Here is an 8,931-nt window from a genome sequence, read left to right as displayed (position 1 = left end):
CTGCCGGCTCCAATCAGCTCTTTAAGTCCTGTGATTGTTCACAGTCAGCCGTGTCTGAAATCTGGACCAAGACCAAAGCACATGGGGACATTGTACAAGGCAAGCATACTGGTAGACCAGCAATATGTTTTGAAAACAGAAAATGCAAAGCAAAACAAATGAAAAATAAATGGTCAGAAACTGGAGTCACCGCCTGTGACCAAACTGAAAGAAACCACCAAAAGGCAATGACAATTAAATACAGTAAAAGCTAAATAAAAAGCCATAATTAACAACTGAACAGAAACAAGAAGGTTTCAGTGGGCTAAGGAAAAGTAATGGTGGACTATGGATGACTGGATGAAAGTCATATTTAGTGATGAATGGTGAATTTACATCGGACAAGGTGATGATAGCGGTACTTTAGTTTGGTGCTGGTCCAATGAGATTTATGAAGACGACTGCCTGAAGAAAACATGCACATTCCCACAGTCATTGCCGATATTGGGCTGCATGTCAGGTGATGATACTGAGACATGGCTGTCATCCATTCATCCATCCATTTTCTACCGCTTGTCCCTTTCGGGGTCGCGGGGGGTGCTGGAGCCTATCCCAGCTGCATTCGGCTGTCATAACATCTTTAATTCACGCACTTTCATCATTTAGACACTTTTCTTATTGCATCAATCAAGACTAAATTTTGGGATGATGACATGGTTTTTCAACATGATGATGCATCTTACCATAGAGCAAAAACGGTGACAACTTTCCTTAAAGGAAGATAGAGTGTAAGGTCAATTTCATGGCCTGCAAATATTCCCCATCTTAATCCAACTGAGGTGGAAACTCAAGAAAATGGTGGACGACAAGACTCTAAGCTGACCCGACAACAGCAGTCCGAGAAAGTTGGAGCAGGGTTGATGAAGAGTATTAGGTGTCAGCTTTTAGGTCCATGCCTCAGACACTGCAAGCTCTTATAAAAGCCAGAGGTGGTGCAAAAATATACTTGTGGTGTGGAGCTGTTTTTTTTGTTTGTGTTTAGTGATTCCATATTTCTTTTTCCTCAGAAGTGGTCGTTTCATAACTTGTCTACACTCTGCTTGCTACTGACTACCAAAATGTATATTCTTGATTTATTTGAGTTGTTTTAAAGGCAGAAAATGGACAATTGAAATTGTAGTTTTGTGTCATGTCATCATTTATTTTCTACAAATGTAAACAACTAAATCAAGATCCTCAAGACTGGTGATGCCATCCTTTTCCATGGCTGGTGCACAAAGACAGGATATTGTGCTCATTCCACAAGGCACACAAGCCCAGTAGGTCAGCTTTGCTTGTACTATTAAGTGTGCACATATTTTAGTACATGCCTTTAGTACATTTGTTCCTACAGTTTTTGCTGCCTTCCCAGTTTTGATCATGACCCCTCCTACTCCTTCCACCATCAACCGGAGGATGACTTGTTCTTGGGTCCAAGCGTACAAATAGACCAGTTCTTCAAGGTGAGCATTAGCTCTGCTATCAAAGTGTTATTTAGCAACCGCCGAGGTCAGTAAAGGTTGCGTACGCTATGACGACTCAGGCCAGATTGGTCCATTGCTATGATTGATGGGAAGGAACCTAACCTTCAGCTTTGAGATGAAGAAGAGGATTATTATCTGTAACTTTAATAGGGAAGACATGGTCATGTCAAGCCGGGGTTATTCATGAGTTTGACATCATTCAGGGATTATGATGACAATGACAACTTGGCCATCTGAGTCAAGCTGATATTCAGAGCATTACTTAGTACACAGACTGTGCAGAGGCAGTGGTGCATGTCACTGCTTATGTGTGCGTCCTTCTATGTGCTCATGAAGATGTGACTAGTCAAACAGATAACAACCTTCACTGTCACACCATACTTGCTGCACAAACTAAAACTGAAATGCTTTATTGTCACATCCTTTCAGTGGGACATGGAACCAAAGGCTAACTTACATTCCAAATATTGATGGATTTACTGCTGCATCACAAGAACATTATAGTCCGACCTGGGATGACCTTCCTGACCTGACAATATTCTTCCACTCCAGTCCCGTGTCTGGTGGGTCATGTTCCACAATGTCCCAATATAAGCTAACCATATGTACTACAATCAATATCTTACTATAGTCCTTGCTCAAAGCACCACTGCTCAGTCAACTGATGAATAAACTCAGTATTAGCAGCAAAATGAATCACTCGTGTCAAACACTTTCATTTTCTATCTCACTAATAATTATTGTCATGCTTACATCAAATCTTTAGTACAACTAGCTTGTACGGTATGCCGGTACTAATAAAGTACTACGATACTATACTACAGTTCTATATACCCACTATACTACAGTTCTATATAGCTTTTGAAAAATATTAGTACTTTTATTTTTAATCGACATGAAGTGAGCAGCGGCTTTACTTTGAGCTCCCCCCGGATAGCAGAGCTTCTCACCCTATCTCTAAGGGAGAGACCCGCCACCCGGCGGAGGAAACTCATTTCGGCCGCTTGTACCCGTGATCTTGTCCTTTCGGTCATAACCCAAAGCTCATGACCATAGGTGAGGATGGGAACGTAGATCGACCGGTAAATTGAGAGCTTTGCCTTCCGGCTCAGCTCCTTCTTCACCACAACGGATCGATACACCTAGGTACACCTACGATGAAAAAAGCTGCTTTTACCAACATTTGTGTCACTGCATGTCGCACGTTGACTTGAAATAATACTCGATCTTATTTCCTCAAAGCAAGTCGTAATGTTGTTGACTTTTGGATTTCAGTGTGCAAATAAAGTATTCATTTCACAGACGTGGAGCAGGTGGGAGGGTATGACATGGGAAGGAATCTCGCTGGCAAAGCAGCAGGCTTGTCCACGTATCTACGTCCGCCAACCTTCGACGTCACCAACGTTCCTCCAAAACACAACCTCAGCATGCAGGCTGACACCCAAATGCAGGAAGCTCATGATCTGACATTGTTTAGGCAACATTGTAACAACATTGTAACAACATTGTAACAACATTGTAACAACCTCTGGGACTTCGCGTGTTAAAGGCATCATTGAAAGTCTGACTTAAGGTCGTCCACTACAGCAGGAGATGAAGTGTTGCCAAAGCCAAGAACAAGATGGTATGGGTGTACTGATGGTAGTTAGGACTTCACTCTGTGTGTGCAGGAAGTGATGGAAGGGTTCATGAAGGAGAATGATGGGGGGGGGGGGGAGTGGGGGCTCACTTCTTTGATGGACTAAGCAGGTACAGGAAATGATGAGGGATGGCGAGCGTGAGGGCGAGCAGGAGCAGAAGCGAGCCAAGAAGAGCAAGTGGAGTGGAGAGAAAGGGAAACGCTTCACTGGTTCTACTTGACAGCTGAGTGAGAGGGAAGCTACTCCATGTAATCTGTTAGCAGGTCCATGATGCATGCTACCATGTCATGTGTTAGCAGGTCCATGATCCATGATACCATGTCATGAGTTAGCAGGTCCATGATACCAACCAGGAATAGAGAACAGATGATTGAAGCAGAAAATGTTTCAAAAGATTAGAACATCTCCCAATCAGCCTTTTTCCACTGCGAGAACATTTACAGGAACTTTGCCGTTTATGAAATACCAAAAACATCACAGATCAAAAAAGCTCCATGGGAACTATTTCAGTCCCTGGTGGGACCTTAGGAAATTCTTTAGGAACTTCAGAGGGACGGGCAGTGCTGTCAAACACTGATTATATGGTGGGGTTCTAAAACTTTGTGTGTGGAATTTGTGAATTTGAGGAAACTTGTCTTCTTTTGTTATATTCTTGGCAAGGGAGAGAAAAAAGGCCGAAAGGAACTTTGGGACTTGCAGGAACTATTGTGGGCCATCAGAGTGTTGAAGAACACTGATCAGGCGGGCCTTTAAACTACATGCAGTTTCATATTCTTTCTTAACAACTTCATTTGGGTTCACCGTGCGTGACTGCTCGCCGTCTGTTCGCTGTTGCGAAAAAGCTAAGTAGCGCTCTATCTGTGTGCTTTTAATTGTTCTACAGCTTTCTTTATCACTTCTCAAACATTTTTAGTGGTACTATTTAACTTGCAAATCACCCGATCTCTGTCCCACCACCCTTTCCTCAGCTAGCTAGCTGCTAAGCTAGCGCGGAGAAAGGCAGCGCCGGTCAGTAAGAAGCTACTCCTACAGACCGCGACCACTTCCCTGAGGACAGCAGGAACTTCACTCGGTGACAGAAAACACTGTGAGTAATGGCTTCCTGCGCGTCTTGCACCATACTCACGGAGAGGTTGGCTCTGCTAGAGGGCCGTGTCCGCCAGTTAGAGCAGAGTAATGTCGTAACTTTAGATGTTGCGGACACATCTGCTAGCGTTAGCTGTAGCGAGCTAACTAGCCCAGCTTGTAGCAGTCCTAAGCGGCCTACAAGCTACGGTGTACCGGTTGAGACGCATAATAGATTTAGCTCTTTAGCTAGTCCTACACCCCAGTCTACCGGGCACCACACCTTAGTTATAGGGGACTCCATCACCCGAAACATAAAGCTTAGCAAACCAGCCACAATAAAGTGTATCCCCGGGGCCAGACCACCTGACATTGAAGCTAATCTTAGGGAGCTAACTCGCAACAGGCCTAGTAAACACGTACGACAGGCTAATCGCACCACTAATTATGCGAATATAGTTGTACACGTTGGCTCCAATGACACTAGAATGAGACAGTCAGAGATTACAAAGAGAAACATAGCCAGGACTTGTGATCTCGCCAGAAAGATGTCCAGGCATCGAGTAATTGTCTCTGGCCCCCTGCCTGCGAGAGGCAATGATGAGAGATATAGCAGATTAGTCTCGCTTAACAAGTGGTTGCCTAGCTACTGTAGGCAGCAGGGACTAACGTTTATTGATAACTGGCCCTCTTTCTGGGGCAAACCAGGCTTGCTGATGAGAGACGGCCTTCACCCTAACCAGGAAGGCGCCATCATCCTGTCTAGAAACATAGACTACTATTTAAGTCTCACTTGACTGACTACACTAGAGCAAGCCCAGTCACAGGCAATTACAATGTCTGTTAGTCCGGGTGAGGAGTCAGTTAAGCTAGAACTAGCCAGCGCCAGGCTGGATAATCCATGTACGCATAGCAATTCTCTTAGAATAATACACAATTCACATAATGTTTTTTCTGTTGTGTCTGTGTCAGGGGTGGACATGCATTCTACTGAGGTGGCAAATTATGATATGTCCAGTCTATTGCAGCACCAAGCAAACAATCGGAAAATTCCCGTCATATCAATTCCTAGATATGGTCGGAACTATTTAAAGTGCACTACGCATAATAAACGCAACATTGTTAATATTGCCACTACGGATAATCTTAACAAAAACTCGTCAAAACAGCCCAATACCTATAATATGGGCTTTTTAAACATAAGATCATTGTCTCCCAAGGCGTTATTGGTTAATGAGGTCATTAGAGACAACAATCTTAACGTCATTGGTCTTAGCGAAACCTGGCTCAAACCGGACAAATTTTTTGCGCTCAATGAGACATCTCCTCCTAACTATACGAATGCGCATGTTGCCCGCCCTCTTAAAAGGGGAGGGGGTGTCGCACTAATATACAATGAAAATTTCAACCTTACACCTAACCTAAATAATAAATATAAATCGTTTGAGGTGCTTACTATGAGGTCTGTCACACCGCTACCTCTCGACCTGGCTGTTATCTACCGCCCCCCTGGGCACTATTCGAACTTTATCAGTGAATTCTCAGAGTTCGTTGCTGATCTAGTGACGCACGCCGACAATATAATCATAATGGGGGACTTTAATATCCATATGAATACCCCATCGGACCCTCAGTGCGTGGCGCTCCAAACCATAATTGATAGCTGTGGTCTTACACAAATAATACATGAACCCACGCATCGCAACGGTAATACAATAGATCTAGTGCTTGTCAGGGGTGTCACCACCTCCAAAGTTATGATACTTCCATATACTAAAGTAATGTCCGATCATTACCTTATAAAATTTGAAGTTTTGACTCTTTGTCAACAAGCTAATAATAATAATAACTGCTATAGCGGCCGCAACATTAATGCTGCCACAACGATGACTCTTGCTGACCTACTGCCTTCGGTAATAGCACCATTCCCAAATTATGTCGGCTCTATTGATAAACTCACTAACAACTTTGACGATGCCTTGCGCGAAATTATTGATAGTATAGCACCGCTAAAGCAAAAAAGGGCCCCTAAAAGGCGCACCCCATGGTTTACAGAAGAAATTAGAGCTCATAAATTATCATGTAGAAAACTGGAACGCAAATAGCGCGCGACTAAACTTGAGGTTTTCCATCAAGCATGGAGTGATAGTTTAATAACTTATAAACGCATGCTTACCTTAGCTAAAGCTAAATACTACTCAAATCTCATCCGCCTCAACAAAAACGATCCTAAATTTCTGTTTAGTACAGTAGCATCGCTAACCCAACAAGGGACTCCTCCCAGTAGCTCCACCCACTCGGCAGATGATTTTATGAATTTCTTTAATAAGAAAATTGAACTCATTAGAAAGGAGATTAAAGACAACGCATCCCAGCTACAACTGGGCTCTATTAACACAAATACGACTGTATATACGACGGACACTGCCCTCCAAAATAGTCTCTCTATTTTTGATGAAATAACATTAGAGGAATTATTACAGCGTGTAAGTGGGATAAAACAAACAACATGTTTACTTGACCCACTTCCTGGGAAACTTATCAAGGAACTGTTTGTATTATTAGGTCCATCAGTGTTAAATATTATAAACTTATCACTTTCCTCCGGCACTGTTCCAGTAGCATTCTAAAAAGTGGTTATTCATCCTCTGCTCAAAAGACCTAACCTCGATCCTGACCTCATGGTAAACTACCGACCGGTCTCCCACCTTCCGTTTATTTCCAAAATTCTCGAAAAAATTGTTGCACAGCAGCTAAATGAACACTTAGTGACTAACAATCTCTGTGAACCTTTTCAATCCGGTTTCAGGGCAAATCACTCTACGGAGACAGCCCTCGCAAAAATGACTAATGATCTATTGCTAACGATGGATTCTGATGCGTCATCTATGTTGCTGCTTCTTGATCTTAGCGCCGCTTTCGATACCGTCGATCATAATATTTTATTAGAGCGTATCAAAACACGTATTGGTATGTCAGACTTAGCCTTGTCTTGGTTTAACTCTTATCTTACTGACAGGATGCAGTGCGTCTCCCATAACAATGTGACCTCGGACTATGTCAAGGTAACGTGCGGAGTTCCCCAGGGTTCGGTTCTTGGCCCTGCACTCTTTAGTATTTACATGCTGCCGCTGGGTGACATCATACGCAAGTACGGTGTTAGCTTTCACTGTTATGCTGATGACACTCAACTCTACATGCCCCTAAAGCTGACCAACACGCCGGACTGTAGTCAGCTGGAGGCGTGTCTTAATGAAATTAAACAATGGATGTCCGCTAACTTTTTGCAACTCAACGCTAAGAAAACGGAAATGCTGATTATCGGTCCTGCTAGACACCAACATCTATTTAATAATACCACCTTAACATTTGACAACCAAACAATTAAACAAGGAGACTCGGTAAAGAATCTGGGTATTATCTTCCACCCAACTCTCTCGTTTGAGTCACACATTAAGAGTGTTACTAAAACGGCCTTCTTTCATCTCCGTAATATCGCTAAAATTCGTTCCATCTTGTCCACTAGCGACGCTGAGATTATTATTCATGCGTTCGTTACGTCTCGTCTCGATTACTGTAACGTATTATTTTCGGGCCTCCCTATGTCTAGCATTAAAAGATTACAGTTGGTACAAAATGCGGCTGCAAGGCTTTTGACAAAAACAAGAAAGTTTGATCATATTACGCCTATACTGGCTCACTTGCACTGGCTTCCTGTGCACTTAAGATGCGACTTTAAGGTTTTACTACTTACGTATAAAATATTACACGGTTTAGCTCCAGCCTATCTCGCCGATTGTATTGTACCATATGTCCCGACAAGAAATCTGCGTTCAAAGAACTCCGGCTTATTAGTGATTCCCAGAGCCAAAAAAAAGTCTGCGGGCTATAGAGCGTTTTCTATTCGGGCTCCAGTACTCTGGAATGCCCTCCCGGTAACAGTTAGAGATGCTACCTCAGTAGAAGCATTTAAGTCCCATCTTAAAACTCATTTGTATAATCTAGCCTTTAAATAGACCCCCCCTTTTTTAGACCAGTTGATCTGCCGTTTCTTTTCTTCTCTCCTCTTCTCCCCTGTCCCTTGCGAGGGGGAGTTGCATAGGTCCGGTGGCCATGGATGAAGTGCTGGCTGTCCAGAGCCGGGACCCCGGGTGGACCACTAGCCTATGCATCGGTTGGGGACATCTCTGCGCTGCTGACCCGTCTCCGCTCGGGATGGTTTCCTGTTGGCCCCGCTGTGGACTGGACTCCCGCTGATGTGTTGGATCCACTGTGGACTGGACTTTCACAATGTTATGTCAGACCCACTCGACATCCGTTGCTTTCGGTCTCCCCTAGAGGGGGGGGGGGTTACCCACATATGCGGTCCTCTCCAAGGTTTCTCATAGTCATTCACCGACGTCCCACTGGGGTGAGTTTTTCCTTGCCCGTATGTGGGCTCTGTACCGAGGATGTCGTTGTGGCTTATACAGCCCTTTGAGACACTTGTGATTTAGGGCTATATAAATAAACATTGATTGATTGATTTCAACACGTGAAGTGGGTTAGGGTTAGCGTTAGGGCGGGTGTGGCTGTGGCTGCGGCGGTGGCTGTGCTCGGGAATCATTTGGTGATTTAACCCCCAATTCCAACCCTTGATGCTGAGTGCCAAGCAGGGAGGTAATGGCTACCATTTCTATAGTCTTTGGTATGACTCTGGCGGGGTTTGAACTCAAAACCTACCC

The sequence above is a fragment of the Entelurus aequoreus genome, linkage group LG15 (genome assembly GCF_033978785.1).
Source record: "Entelurus aequoreus isolate RoL-2023_Sb linkage group LG15, RoL_Eaeq_v1.1, whole genome shotgun sequence".
NCBI lineage: Eukaryota > Metazoa > Chordata > Actinopteri > Syngnathiformes > Syngnathidae > Entelurus > Entelurus aequoreus.
This window is presented reverse-complemented; position numbering follows the sequence as displayed.